Source organism: Camarhynchus parvulus, chromosome 7 (genome assembly GCF_901933205.1).
Source record: "Camarhynchus parvulus chromosome 7, STF_HiC, whole genome shotgun sequence".
NCBI classification, from domain to species: Eukaryota; Metazoa; Chordata; class Aves; order Passeriformes; family Thraupidae; genus Camarhynchus; species Camarhynchus parvulus.
The window spans coordinates 16,766,314-16,782,123 of NC_044577.1; the positions used below are offsets into that span (position 1 = coordinate 16,766,314).

Below are 15,810 nucleotides of genomic sequence, written 5' to 3' on the forward strand. Positions count from 1 at the left end.
CCTCTGAAAGGTTCACTGACAGGAATCAGTAACCACTGGGAAAGAGCAGGGATAATAAAATGTAAGGCCCCATACTTAGCACTTCTGAGCTGCTGCTCAGGAGCATTTAACTGCCAAAAAGAAACACTTGCATTAGTGGTAAAAGTGAATGGCTGTCAGCCAGGTTTTGATCCGTTTTACCCTTTATTAAAAATGTTAATGTATAATAAGATTGTCTGACTTTGTAAGCAACAGATACTATTCCAGTGAAGTCAATAGCAGTGTAATAAGCTTTAGCTGAGCTGTAAATCTGTATCCAACTTTGGCATTCAAGCTGGTTTTAATATCTGCTCTGTGGCTTTTGTATTAGCAGAGTCACTCCTCTGCTAACACTAGATATAACCGCCAGAAATATCTCAAACTCCATCCTTAAGCACTTGATTTTCATGCACAAATCTGAACTGACTGACTGTCACACAGGACTCTACCCATAGAATCTCTTGCTGCAGCAAAGGGGAGAGACTTGTTCTTTACAGTGGGAAGGATCCAACCTGTGTCTAGAATCATCTCCACATTCAGCCTACTCTCTGCTCTTGGAAGGTTGGTTTCCACTCTGCACCATCGACCTTGGGGGTGTTTATTAAACACAATTCTCTCGGTTTCCGAAGCTGTCCCCTGCCCCGCCAGTCCGTGAGCGCTGCTGAGCCCGGCGGCCGCGGCTCGCAGCCGTGCCCGTGCGCGGCCCGGGGACGGGAGCGCTCCTCCCGGAGCAGCGCCGGGAGCGGCCGCGCTTCGCTCAAAAGTTGAGCAGCAGCTCGCTCTGGTGGCCAAAGCAAAGCACTGCTGCCTCTGCCCAGCACCGCCTCACTGGGTTTACTCTGCGTTCGATGCAAGCAGGGAGCCTCTCTGCGTTCAAATAATGCCGTGTGGCAATACCAGCAGCGCTGCCTCTTCTTCTCAAACATAAATAAGGATAGGTGGGGCAACTGCGACAAGTTACTCATCTTTTCCAGCTGGTTGTCCAAGCCAAGAGCACTACTTTGCTAACAGCTGTAAACAATTTCGTGAAAATAATTCGTATTATGTTAAAACGTGTCATGCCTGCAGAGGACAGGCATTTGAAGCACTGGAGGGAAATGAGGCACTTGAGCAACACTCCCAACATTGCGTAGTGTTTGCTGGACAATGTTTTGGTGAGCTGCAGTCCTGAGCAAACAGTTTGTCTGGGGTGATAGATCACTTGTAGCACTCTGCTCCGCTCTCACGGTTTAAAGGATGGTAATCTTTGCCTCCCTGGATGATAATTAACCCTGCAAGCGAAGGCCAAAGATGTATTGCTGGGCGCCCCCTCTGCTGACAGAGGGAATGTTCACCGCAGCTGGCTTTATCTCCGGTGGGAGTTCCCAGCTCGCAGCCCCTGGGGGAGTCAGCAGCTCCCTGCTCACGACGAGCTAAGCCGCAGCCTAATGGTGCCTGGGCCTTAATTTGAGAGCCTCTGATTGGCACTGAAATTGACAGAACAATCCTCTTAGACCAGCATGTGGTTGAATCTTAGCATTAAAAATAAACATCAAGTAACAAGATTCATGGTGAGCACCTACAGTATCTTTGTTCAGCTTCCCCAAGGCAGATCTGAGTCTTGGCCTCCAAATATTCCCCCTATTGTGTGCCAGAGTGAATGTGTGCACATGTGTGTGCCTGTCTGCCTGCCTGCTTCTCCAGCTCTCCTTATGCACAGCTAGGTACCAGTGCTTTCCTTTCACTTCCTCAGGAAAAGGTTTGAAACTATTTATTCAAAAATTGTCATTTGTGATGGTTTGACCTGTTTTATAGGCACAGCAAATCTTCTGCCTTTCTGTCACTTTGACTCTTGATGAACTAGTTGTGTCTCAAAAGATGTGACAGCAGGCAAAAATAAATGCTAACAACTTCCCTTCTTAAGTTGCAGATTCCAGGCATTGTACTCTAACTCTCCAGAGTTCTCCAAGCATCAAATAAGCATGTTTTTCTTTTTTTTCTTCTTCTTTTTTTTTTTTTTTTTTTTTTTGCTTTTGAATACTTGGTCTGTATCAGCCTCTGTTTTCTCTTCCTAGATCACCTTTATGATACATTTTTCTTGCATACCACTAAGATCCCCTGTTACCAGTATCCATCCACTGACAGAATACCCTCACCTACCTGCAGACTACCTCTTCTCAACTGCTAATCTCCTTTTAATGTCAGCCCCTGCTAAAAGAGTAGCTTTGGAGCTTATAAATGCTCTGTCTCAGTCCCAGTCACAGAAAATGTACCGCACACATGTAAGTATGTATAGTCTAATGATTTCTCGTTTACAGCTCTGTATCCCCCCCCTTGCAACCTTAACACAAACTCTCTCCTACACGGGTTGGATCAGCAGCCCCAGGGAGATGACCCTGGATAATTGCAACCCACGCATGCATCTCTGCTGCCTCATTGCCTTAAACAGGCATATTTCAGCTTCAACTTACACATCTCATGATAAAGAAAGCAAGAAACAGGCGTCACACATTGCTAAATTTCTCTAATAAATATAAAAAATAATGACATGTAAACATCATGGTGCTGAAGTAAGCAGACCTCATTTAAATGAAAGCAGACATGGGGCATCTGGGTGGGAAGGTGTTGCTTTTGTAGTGATAGTACCTGGAGCAGTTAAGGTATCTTATCTGCTAAGGTGTCTGCCATCTTCTTGCTACTAAAGCTGCTTTTGTTCACTTTGAGCTTGTTGGTAACACCATATTTATATCCTTAGTAGAACAGCTTCCTGGAATGTCTCCATCTTTTCCAGTTTGGTTCTCTTTCCAGTTGTAAAACCATTTGGCAGTTAACTTTCCCCTTCCCAACAGTTTAGCTGACCTTAACTACTCTCTACTGTGCCATGGATATGTTGCTCTCAGAGATGCAATCACTGCCAAATCTCTTTCCTCTTTGGCACTTGTGCTTTTCACAAGACCTGGCTCTTCTGAGAGGGTGATTTGAATTTTCACAGTCCCTTATCTTGTACCAGCTCCAAGGGAGCGGTTTCACCTCTGCATGAGTCTGTAATCAGAACAGGCTGCTGCTCTCCATCCTCACCAGACAGCTGAGCTGAACTCAATGTCCTTATTCTGTCTCTTCAGCCGGTTGGATCTCGGCTTTGTAAAATGTAGTTGAGCTGATCAAGAAAGAGAATAGGAAAATGACACTCGCTGAACTCCAAGCACTTGACTATGAATTTGTGTGCCAGGTGTGATCATTCATCTGCACCAATGCTTGGGTCCCAGAGCCTCCTTCAGTTTGAGAGTTTTTTAAAAAATCAGATTATTGTTTCAGGCAATTGCAAGACAGTTTAAGTACTCTTTTTTTTTTCTCCAGGATATAAGTTGCTGCCAACCTCCTTGCTGTGGCAGTCTCCCCAGAGAAGTGTGAAAGCAGTGTGAGTTTCATCAGGCTGCTGACTCAGCAGTTCCTGTTTCCACAGCTGAGGCAAGCCACAGCGGGTAGGGACAGCAGGGCAATAGGGAATGTGTAACACAGGACCCACATAAGTGCATAAACACTGTGCTGCTGCTGGAGACAGGGAGTACCTTACCTCCCTGAAAGGTTTGTTTTCTTGTATGGGGACAGGCAAGATATCACCTTTAAAGTCACTGATAGTTCAGCACATCAGAAATGCTTTTGACTTTGGACACTTCTAGAAGGTTGCTGTCCTTGGCTCCAGTCACAAGACCTCACATTTTCATATGTTTACTAGAGCTAGATAAATTCTAGCGCAGCCTCCAGGCCCCTAGGCATGCTGCTGGCTATAAATAACCTCTCTTTCTTTTCTTAAAAATTGTGAATCGGATACAGAGTCTCCCAAGCTTCTGTCACCTGAATGTTGCACAGATACTAACTTCTAACAAAGCTCTAGAGCAGTCATCTCTTTCTGAAGTTCAAATCCCAAATACAGAAAAGGCAAAATGATCACACTTCAGTCACAACAAAGTCTAAGAGACTGACACAGCTATGGAAAAGAGCCAACCTGTAGACAAGCATTTCCATGCCCACTGTGAGAGCCATGCCAAATCCTGCTGGCTGCAGGTGGGTTATCTACAGCAAGGACAGGACATTTTCACTTGTTACCATGCAACAGGCCAGCCTGACCAGCAGGCAGAAGTCCAAAGGAGTTTGTAGGCTACTGCATCACAGCGATGATGGATCATACTCAGTGGATTCCCCAGAAAGAGACAATTCTTTCCTAGCAAAGGTTGTCACCATTTCCTGTCATCCCAGCACAGATCTCCCATTGCAGCACATCTTCCCACCTTCTAAAAGCTGAGGAGATCTGTATCAGTGTATCTATTTATCCCATATGGAGCCTGGATTAAACACATTACATGGTATTTCCCCAGCATGTAGACAAGAGGAAGCTGTTTGCCTCTACGTGACTTTTCATCTAACCAATGACCCAAATGCAGTTTGGTGTGCTGAGGAACCTCATGTGGATCTGTGACCCTCTTAAGAGAGCTTTGGGACTGTAAAGACAGTAAACACAGAGTACCTGCAGTTTTACTATTTGTGAGCACTGAAATTTTTGCTTGCAAGCTAATCTACATGGTGTATACAGGTCAGAAAAGGGTACACATAAAAAATTGTACCAGTTTTTGTGTTTTCTTGTAATGCTCCAAGTATACAATGACACAGAAACAGAGACGTGACCTACATAAAAGCCTGGCAAGGTTTCCAGCCTTCCACTGAAGACAGCACAGTAATGCCATTGCTCTTATGACAGCGTGTCTCACCATAATGCTGTGCCTTCAGGCCACAGCTCATCTCCTGAGGAAAACAGGAAAGTAAGTTGCAGCAGGTTAACTTAGCACACAGGTTACTCAGTCTTTGACCTTTCTGGGACACGTTGCTACAAGTGAATCAAGAGCATATTTCAGTTCTCCAGGACACCTGTCTCTAACATTTTTATTTTAGATAACAGTGTTATATAGCTGCTGGGCTGGACCATGCCTACGCATGGAGTAAACAGAAACCATCTGAACACCTCCAAAATGTGAAATCCTACAGAGATAAAAGCATGTGAGATCAATGTTGGCTCGAATAGAGACTTAGGACACAGTTCTTGCACTTCAAACCTTGCTCCTATCTGCACAAGCTACTCCATTACATATACTTGGGCATTTTTCCATCCAAAACCTCAGTGTTGGACATAAAAACATGAACAGAAATTTTGTTTCTAGAAAACTTAGTCAAGCTGAGGGGGGAAAGGGAACAGAATCTATTGCTTGCCTGGCAAAGCAATCTCTGCATGAGTTAATTGAGGTATGAAACGCAAATACCTTCTGGGGCATCCTGCAGAGATGGGTAATTGACCTTCCCACATTTCAGTATACTGCAAACCTTAACAGGGAAAAAGCAAGCATCTCTTTCCCACTGTTTAATTACGTTTCTACTCCACCGTGTGTCTCTGCCTGGTGCCCTGCTATTCCCCAAGCGGCGCTACCCCTTCCCCGCTGGCTGCCATCGAGGCCATCGAGGCAGGTCGGGAGAACAAAGCGTCTTGCGAACTCTGTGGGCAAGGGGAGCCCCGGGAGCAGGGCCGGGAGGAGCGGGGCTGTGCCAAGGGCTGGCACGGAGACCAGAGGGCACGGCCGGGGAACCGGGGAGGCTTTGAACGGGATGTGTCCTCGGCAGAGCCACCGAAGGCACAGTCCAGGCCCTTGGCACCTGGGGACACGAGCCCATCTCCCTGTACGGGGCTCTCTGTAACTCTGCTGTGAACTCCCACTGGGCACGGGGCACGGAAAGACGGGACAGGGCCATCACCGGCACCCCGCGCCACCTGGGAAGGGCCATCCCACGGGGAGCCCGCTCCGCCGGCCGGACCCAGGGGCACAGCGCGGGCGCCGGCCCGGCCCGGCTCGGCGGGCCCGGGGCATGTGCGGCGGCGCGGGCGGCGGGGAGCGGCGCCCCAGAGCCGCGCCGCAGAGCCGCTTCCTGCCGCTATAAATAGCGCCCGGCCCGACATGTCCCGGCCGCCGCAGCGGCTGCAGCGCCGGCGGGACCCGCCGTGCCCCTCCCGCTGCCTCGCCCGCACGGAGCGCGGTAAAGGGGCTGCGGGAGCCGCGCTGGGCTCCCGGCGGGCGGGGCGGGGGTCTCCGGGGCGGGCAGGGCTCCAGCGGCCGCCGCGCTGGGGCGGCTCGGCACCCCCGGCCCCGCGGGACGAGCGCCCTGCGGGTGCAAGGTTCGGGAGCCGAGTCTCGCCTCGTGCCTGTCTGCTCTTTCTCTCTTTTCTTCCAGACTGCTCTGTCTCGGGCTGGACGCGTTCCTCCTGCCTCCCGAAGCCGTGCTGGCAGGCTGGGATCCCTCCCTGCTTCCCCTCCATTCCCGCTTCCCCCGGGTTGGGCGCGTGCCCGCGCTGGCGGCTGGCGCTGCCTCGGGGCGCAGCCCCCGGCCCCTCGGACCGTGCCTGTGCCCGGGCTGCCAGGGACGGGGCTGCTGGCACCCTTGTCCATCTCTGCTGCTCTACAGCCACGGCTGTGAAATCCTGGCTGCCGTGTCAGGGTGGGGAGAGCCTCGCTGGGCTGCGGCTCACGCTGGAGCCGTGGCACACACCGCTGCCTGCACGTGTGGCACCTACGCTGGGCATCCTTGTTTGGTCACACACGCAGGTGTTCGTGTCGCAGCCTCCCTCAAGTGCTCTCATCTGCAGCGGATGTTGAGGTGGACCGTGTAGTTATGGTGGAGGCAACAGAGCAGGTCTCTGCCCTCTGAGCTGGCTCTTGGGGGCTTTTTGGGAGGAATCAACTTAGGGAACATCAAGTGACCAGTCTTCAAGTTTGAGCTTGTCTTGCACTTTGTTTGCCTCTGCTGCTCTAATGGCCGTGTTTCATCTTCTAATGAACACCTTCTGGAGTGCAGGGCTATGTGCCTTCTCAGAGAGTAGGTGTTCCTCAGCTACCACGTAGCCTGTTTGAGCAGCCTCTGTAAAGCAAACGTGATAACAGCCCCTGTCTCTGGCACCACGGTGTGCCTGTTCAGGAACCCACCACGAGGTACTTCTGAATTACTCCTTTACTCCTGAAGTGTGTTCTCAAAGACAGGGCTGCAATAAGCAGCTGCTCTCAGTTTTGACCTCCAGGGGATGGGCAGTGTGTTTTGCTTCTCGTTCACACCCTTTTTAACTCTGTCAACCTTCCCCTCTTTCTTCTGTCCGCTAGCTCTTCCCAGCCCAGTTTGGGAGGATGGTGCAGAGACCCAGGAGGCCACGTAAAGAAAGTAAAGGTCGTCTCAGAGCCTCAGCTTGTGAGCCTTGCCTTCAGTGAAGGTGGGAGGCATGGCAGTGCAGTTTTTCAAATGCTGTAAAGCACGAGGCCAGCTGAGCTGGCATGTACTTTCCCCTCTGCTGTGAGGGGAAGGAGCAGATGAGGAGGAAATACAGCTGTTCCAGAGCACTTCTGCCCTCTGTCCAGCCGGAGCATGTGAGGGGGGAGGACGTACGCAGAAAGAGAGATTCAGGAAGAGAGTACGGGAGGGTGGGGAGGGGCGAGGGGTGGAGAGGAAAGCTACAAATGGGGAAGAAAAGCTCTTTATGTATGCACAAATGTTATTTAAAGATCTGTTTAGCTAGAGCGAGAGCAAACAGCCGGAGATTATGAGATTGTATCTCTTGAGTCCCTGTTATTGTTCTTCCAGAAAGTGCTGCTTTTCATTCCTCAAGTATTATGTGTGTCTTTCTGCCTCACTCTTCTAGGCTCTTCAGCATCCTCTGACCTCCAGCTGAGCGGGACGTTGCCCTTAGCTTCTGCCTGTCAAATGTGTAGTTCTCTGGGTTGTACTGAACATTACATTCTCTGTAATGAAATTATTATTCCCATAGTTGGTTAAGGCAAGTTTCTGAGGAATGTGAAGCAAGAGGCACGCCAGTCCTGTGGCTGGCCTTGACTGGAGTGCAGGCATTTTGGGACAGGGGCTGTGCCTGGGGGCTGTGGTTGCTCTATGTGTTATCCTTGGCAGCTTAGGGATTCCTGCCTCTGCTCCTGTCCCTCCCACCCGTATGTCTTATTGCTGCTCACCTGTTCCTCTGCTTGTGCTGCAGCTGCTTCAGCCTTTCCCAGTTACCTCTGGGGTTGTGCTGAGTAGCTCAGAAGTCTGAGTAAGAGAGCTGCTACTCTCTTGTCTGTAGAGAAGCTCCCTCTCAGCCCTGTGCTGACTCTCTCCTGCATCCTGCTTTGACATCCCCCACACCAACAACTGGGAATTAAAGCAGTTGAAACTCTCTAGCTATGTCCTAATTACTGCTGCTGCCTTGCTATTTCTTCTGAAATTGCACTTCCAGCTTTCTCCAGGATTAGTTTACTCTCTGAATGGCATCAGGTAGTAAGGTACAGTCTTTTGGGGCTGCATGGCCACAAGACCACTAAACCTTTTTTTTTTCTTAATGGAAAACCCAGTTACATACCCTAGCAGGGTTTCACTGCTTTTACCTGTGTAGTACAGACAGAACTGAAAGTGTGCATCTAAGAAAAGGTATTGGCTGTGGAAAGAGCAATTTCCTACATGTGATAACAGTATGATCTTTACATCTGATGACATCCAGACCCCGAAAAGGCCACTGAGAAGCACGAGCAATGCTAATCCCTTTGTGAAGGGAGCATGCTGCAGTATTTCTCTTCATTACCTACGCTGCATAAAGTTCTAACAGCTATTTAGTTTTCTGCCCTGCTTATGTAAACACCCATCTGCTTTGTGGGGAGAAAAGAGTGCATGTTGGTGTTGTCTGACAATTGTGACATGACAGGAAGGCATAGGCTTCCTTTGGAGCACACGTGTTGTTGATGGCGTACATGTACAAATTAGTAAAATGTCTTTATGCAGCAGCTTTGAGAAATGTTCTGTGCTTTGAACTACCTTGAGTATTCATCTGGTTAATGGACTTATGTATAGAAACTATATGAAATAATGATGCAGCAGAAGGGCGGGTTTCTTTAAAGTTTATGCTTTTGCCAAGGTAAACATATCTTAATTATGGTTTCTTCACAATAATGAAGTGTTATCAAAAATTCAAATCTAATTAAATACTTCTATGTTCTTTCTTCTGATTTCTCTTATTCTTGACTCCAACACTTTCTCATTTTCTTCATCTGGTGCACTCTAATATTTGCTCTGTGGGATCTGTTATAAAAAGGACTGTTTACCGTTTTGGTTCAGAATCAGTGGTGCTAGCTGTGTTTGAGTAGAGGTGTGGAGACCCAGTATATGGGGAGACAATTAAATTCTGGGATGGTAGAACAGATTTTGGTAATACTGAAGAAGTGGATGCTATAAGTAGCCACAAGTCTTCAAGGCAGCTGTCTGTCCTGTGTGTAGTTAAGACCTACTTGTTTAGCTCCTTACTTCAAAGAGGTATGTGAAAACCTGTTATTGAATAATAACTGCTGAACTGTTAGTTGGCAAATAGCCCAGTAAAGGCATTATTAAAAAGTAAATTTAATAAAGATGTCTGTAATCATGCTTTAGTAGGCTGCTTTGCTTAAAGTAATTTGTGTGCTTGTGGTGACCAATCTGATAATATAGTGTTCACCAGGTACACACATGCATTTGTCTGGGTATCTGAAGAGCAGGAAGGAGAAGTAACAAACTGTTATACTATGTTAGTACTCCATTGTGATCCTCCTGGGGACTGTGTCACTGCTGCTGAGCTGAGAGTGAAATCTGAATAGTAAAAAGGTTATTTTTTCAGTGGCAATAACCCCGAACATCAAGGCCCTGAAAGGTACTGGAGTTGCTCTTCATCCTTGTGGGCACGCGAGTCTGCAAGTGCAGCTGTCCTTGGGCCTCGTCCAGCACAGTTCACACAGATCACTCAAGAGTGTCTCTGAGGCTGGAGACACGAGTGGCGGGGGAGCAGTTTCGTCTAAATCAGAGACATCAAAGGAGCTCAGAATAGAAAGTTTTTCCTAATTCCTGGAAGGAGATAAACGGGAAGCACAAGCCATAGTTTGAGATTCTGTTTTGTAACACGTAACTCAGTCATAACTTCATTAGTGTTCTTCATTTGGATCCACTTACACGTAAGTATGCTTTGGAGATAAAATGTATAGTTTTGTAATTCCTTAAACTACTAATGTTGTGGGAGCAGAGGTTTCTGAGTTTTAATGTGTTCATGTACACCCCTCATCTTTGATATATGTAGCTCCCACCATTTCCTTCTTGGGCTAAAGCCCACGAGAAGGGCCCTCCTGTGTGCCCGTGCATGCTTTCATGAGAGCCTCTTTCTGTTTGTGCTAAGCTTGAGCACGTAATTCCTGCTGAAGAAACTACAGGATATTCTTTAACGGGAAGTAGTGCAGATGTTAAAAAGAAATGCTCTTAGCAGCTTCAGTGAGCCCAAAATAGCTTCTGCATGTTTCTCTTACCATAAGTTCAGGAAAGGGGGTGATTCCCTCTTCTTCCCTCTCTGTAATACTTTTGAGTGCTGAAATCCTGTTGCCGTGAAGAGCAGGCAGTGTGGAGCAGGCTTCTCTGTATTCTTCTGGACCCTGACTTAACAGGGCCAGAAGTGAGCCCTAAACAGAAATTGCATTCCTTGGCACAGTGTCCTGCTTCAAAGAAAAATTTCCACTGACGTCCTTGGTGGTGAGGGGGGCTAACCACTGAAACTGGTTGTCCAGAGGGATTGTGGAGTCTGTTGTTGGAGATGGTCTGAAAACTGGGTAAGGCCTGAGCAATCTGCTTGAAGCCAGGTTGCTTTCCCTGCTCTGAGCTAGATGAGATCCAGCAGTTCCTTCCAGCTGGCTGTTTGCCATGTTTGTGAATTACGGGGGAAGCATGGCTGCCTTTGTCTGTCCCCAAAACCAGTGGGAATAAATGTAGTCTTAAAATATCTGAAAATGGCCTTGAGAATTCTGAATAAAGACTTCAAAAATTGAAGTATGTAGAGAAGCATAGTGTAAGAAGGTAATTTTGCCCAAAGTCTCATAACAGCAGGTCAGTAATAGTGCTGGGAGAGGATCATAAATCTCCTGGCTGGCAGACTAGTGCCTTGGTAGCTAAAAGATTTTGTCTTCACACATAAAACTACCTCCTTTCCCTACTCAACTATTTTCAGATCATTTGGCAACAGACTACACTTACCTGCTGAGAGATGTCTTTTTTTTCCCCCCTTATCAGTCATGTTCATAGGGAGTTTTAGTAGTAAAGAAAAATGTAGTGCATTGACTTTTTCAGAAACCTAGAAAATTTGATCTGGAAAAGAATTTGGTGAAATAAAGACAAGAGTTGGAAAGGAAATTTTTAGAAAGTGATGTTATTCCCAGTTAGTTGCACAACAATTAATCTCATATTTTTTAAGAGAAGAAAATAGCAGACGAAGCTGTACACTGAATCCAAGTTTGAATCTCTCTTTGTTTAAAAAAAAATCACTTGAAAACTTCTAAAAATCTGGAAGCTAAGAAGAACACAGATCAGCACTTTAGAGAGTATCATGGAAGGAGTTAAGCTGTGAGTTAACTGCATCTGTGTTTCAAATCCAAATGCTACGAACAAGGCACCATTCAGATCTTCAGTTATAAGTTATGCTGAATTCGTTATGCTGCGTTTTTTTGAATTCTGTTCAGAGGAGAAAAAAGAAAATCATGTCACATGAAAAAAAGCATTACTCTTGTTTTGGTAGCTTGTTTTTTAAGTGATGAAGTAGGATTTTTTTTTTTTTGTCTAGCACTTATGCAGGTCATCTGCTAAGTATTAGCAGCTGTGGAACTGTGGAGTTGCATAAGCATAACTAAAAGTCAGTGGAGCCTTGCACCATTCTGCAGATCTATCCTTTGCTTATTCTCCACAACAACAGATCAATTTTGTAGCTCAGTTGACACAAATCCCTAAATGTTAAGAGGGCATCAGCAAGCATGGCAAGTTGGGAAATCTTTTAAGTCATGGAAATCAGATAGGATAATGCATTATTTTATTGTTGCCACAACCTGCTGTCCAGTTAGACATGTGCCTTGGTTTTCTGTGAAGAGAGCTATGTCAGAGTAATGCCCTGGAACAGCTGAGCCTGCCAGCTATACAAACCTGATTTGTCTGGGCAGCTTTGTTTGGAAGATGGGTATGGGTGCTATGCCTGGCTGCTGTGGGAGCAAGACAAGTGTGAGTGCCACACATGTATCCCAGATTAGCCATGCTTAGTGATATGGCTGAGTACACCAGTCTCTTTTAAGCGTTAGAAAAGGCATCTTTGCATGTGTGGAGCTGAGAGCCTGGAATGTCTTGGCAGGGGAGATACCTGCAGTGCACATGTGAGTGTGTTGGCAGCAGCAGCAGCCTGAGGCTGGCAGGTCCAGCCTCTGCCCCCAGGTTTTTGATACTGGCTCAGCACATTGCAGGATTTGGTTAGCAGGGTGTGTTTCTTCCCACTGAACCTGAGGTTACAGAGAGCTTAATCTCCTGCGGTTCTGACTTTTAAGTCATAGAATATGTAATGAATTTTCTGATCTAGACTCTGGCTTTGTTTGCAGTTTCGTTTTTTTTTCATCTTTTCTTTTGCTGGTTTAAAGATCTCCACAGGCAAGAAAGACCCTGAAAGGGTGAGTACAGTGTTACTAAACTATGATCCTTACAATACTTTTTCTTGGAAATTAAGGAGATAGAATAAGTTTCAGCAGATAGTGTCCCTCTAGACTAGTCCATGTACCTGGTGGCTCAGAGCCAAGCCCTGTTCCCTCTTTCAAGACTTGAAGAGGAGTTTGGCTGAGCTCCCATTTTTTTCCCCAAACCTTCTATTTTTTTTTCTCTTTTTTCCTTTTCTCCCCACCTCTTTTCCCCCTGCCATTTTTAAAGCAGTGATATGAGAAGTTCAGTGAGGATGCTTCCTCAGATAAGTGGTGTCTGTGCTGTTTCTGCTGGGAACAATAGGCAGTGCTTCATTTGCTCATCTCACCAGCAGGCTCTGAAAATGGTGGGACCTTTAGGTGCCCTGCAATTGCCTTGGTCCCTGAGAAAGGCTGTAGGTGCTTGGAGGCAGATTGCATCTCCAGTTGAAGTAGCACTCCAGAGGTGCAAGTGTGGCATGGATCAGGAGCCTTCCTTTGTGAGTAGTCTGAACAGGATAGTAGCTGTTGAGCAGAGGGATGTGGAGGACAAAAAATATATGGTGGTGAGGAGAACAGAGGATTGCTTATTCCCCAACTTGCTTCCTACCTGAGGAGAGATTCCTCAGCTAGTAATTAAAGGGTACTATTCTTTGATGGTCTTTTGGTTCAATTTGATTTGCAGTTTGGCAAACACAGACAGCATCAGCCATGTAGTACTGAGCTCTACTGCCCTGTCTTTGGTTTACTCCAATTGATCAGTCCTCCCATGACCATCACATCAGTCATTGCTCTCCTCATGTCCTCATTACCCAGCACTGACTGACCTACTTTGCCTAACATATTCCCAAAACTGTTTCTGGCATAGGAATGCAAAATAGAGAATTTTCACTGCTACTTTCACATTTCAAGTTACCGAAGGCAGTTTTCAAAGGAAGTATTGAATGCAAACCAGAAAGGCTGCTGTGTTGTGTATGTTGTAAGTAAAGAAGCCACTTGTTCACTGTAAGTGAGCTTGCATGACTCAGTATAGTGGTCTCTTTATATGGATCTCTATTTGGTCAGGTGCTCCTTCGTGAATTTCATATGATCAAGTGCCTTGTCTTTAATTTTAAGACCCCTGAGACAGGGAATGCATTTGAGCAGTACCCTGTAGAATACATTTTCTATTCCAGTAGGATGAAATGAAAAATCAAAGGATAGCAATGTGGTGGTATCCATTCAGTTTGAGAGAGAATGCCATTCAAATGAGGCACACGGGCAACACCTACCAGTATATCATTGTTTATGTCTGCAGGTTACGTTTTAAACCATTCCAGACCATTACTACTTTGAAACAGAAAAAGATATTCCTTAAAAGTACAGCTTTTCCATTCAATAGTCCTGATGGCATCTTGGAATCTGAAACTCTCAAATGGCAGCAGGCAGCCCCAAACCTTTGCTTTAATACTAGGCAGAAACAAAACACAAATAATTATCACTTGTAACTTCCTACTGTATTTTCAAATAAAAGTTCCTCATTTGATCTTAATAGGTGACTTAGGGAGGGAAAAAATAATTGCTTCATGGCACAGTTTATTTGAAATAGATTATTCTTAACTGAATTGGCCAGTGTCCCTTGGGTATAAGTGAACAACTCATGTTCTTATTTGAAATTAAAACTAAACCAGATAATGCATTTCAAAATGAAACATCTTACTCTGAGGAGTTGCTGCACTTACATACTTACACTTACTTGTACCCTTAGGTGGAACTAGAGCAATATTTATTTTTTCATTTAGTGGTTATCCTTTTCCAAGCAGCTCTCTGCAGGATCAGTGTCTCCAAGTTTTATTATAGCGTTTCCTTTTTTTTTTTTTTCATTTGTGCATCCTTAAAAAAAAAGTGTGCACGCTGTCTGGTGTCAAGAGGAAGACAAATTAACTTGAGCTGCTATAGGGAACTAGAAAATGAAGTGTTCCATAACTGACAAACAGCTTGAGATGACTGGACAAGTTCCCTCTTTATTCATCTAAAATGTGCCAGTTGTTTAGCAGAACATCCCTGATAATGTGAGTGAATTGCAGGGTAAAACCCAGTTGGATGTCATCATGTGCAGTACTTAAATGAGAACACTGAGAGATTTTGTGTTTCCAGGGGAAAGAATTGTCATTGTTGTCTTCTGTTTTGTGTTACTTGAAGTTCCCCAAGAAAGTTTCCTCTTAGGAAGAATAATGGAGTTTATAGTAAGAATGGTTTATGACTGCTCTTTTTTATTTGAAAGCTTTTGTACTTCTCAAAAAATGTTTGTTAACCATCCACTCGCTAATTGGCCAGACTGGGGAGGCATTGAAGAAACCATAGAAATTATACCACATGATATCTAATACCAGAGCATTTACAGCTTCCAAGGCCTTTGCTCCAGGCCATCCATTGTGAGATATAGGCAGAAGCAAATGAGAATATAATGGGAAAACTTGCAAGAAGGGAAAGTAAAAAAACCCCAAACCACCCAAAAATGTATTTTCACTTTTTTCCCTTTAGATAGAAATAAAGAAATGTCCCACTGCTTAATGAGGCAAGGAATGCCTTAGGCCCTAGGAAGTGAGAACAAAGATAGACAAAAAATCCATTCTGAGCTAGCAGAGGGGTTGATAGGTGTTACCTGGGCCCAGTCCTGTAGCCGCACAGTTTGTAGTAATTGGGAGTGGGGCTGCTGCTGAGCCTCATCCCCAATGGGTACAGCTGTGCAGCACAGGTGAGTAATATTGGAGGTAATGAGCCAGGGAGTGCCCAGGGGCACTGACCAGTCACCAAAGGGAACAGAGGGCACACAGGTGCAATGCATGAACATGAGGGTATAAAAGGTTGGGCTAAAGAACAAGAAGGGCAGACACTTGCAGCCTTCTGGAGTGGTGTGGTGTTACTCTGTATGGGTTGAAGTCTTCTGCTACTGTGTGGTGATGTCTGTGTATTGTGGCCATCTCAACTGTGCCATATGTTGTGGCATGTGCTGCAACACAGTCCTGCCCTTGGTGTGTGGTTGCTGTGGAAAATCAGTGCTGAGACGACACCAGTGGAACAGGATTGCTCCAGACAAGATCAGGACAGCATTTTTCAGGACTTTCCTTGGAGCTGTTTTCTGTTGAGCTTGTGGTAGAAGCTTTCTCTTCTTGTCTGGTAGGCACTGCTGGTTATTTTTGGAAATCACCACTCTGAAGGTAGGATGACTCTTCCTTCTGCTCTAAAGCCCCAGTGCCTTTGGCATCTTTGC

General features: G+C 46.0%; 1 protein-coding gene across 1 annotated transcript in view; it reads left to right on the plus strand.

Annotated features, from left to right (window-relative positions):
• The first annotated feature begins 5,962 nt into the window (after positions 1-5,962).
• The window catches only part of WIPF1 (WAS/WASL interacting protein family member 1), a 54,089-nt gene continuing 44,241 nt past the window's right edge, over positions 5,963-15,810 (plus strand). The window contains 1 exon segment of the mRNA XM_030951779.1: positions 5,963-6,075. The gene's annotated coding sequence lies outside the window, so the exon portion shown is untranslated.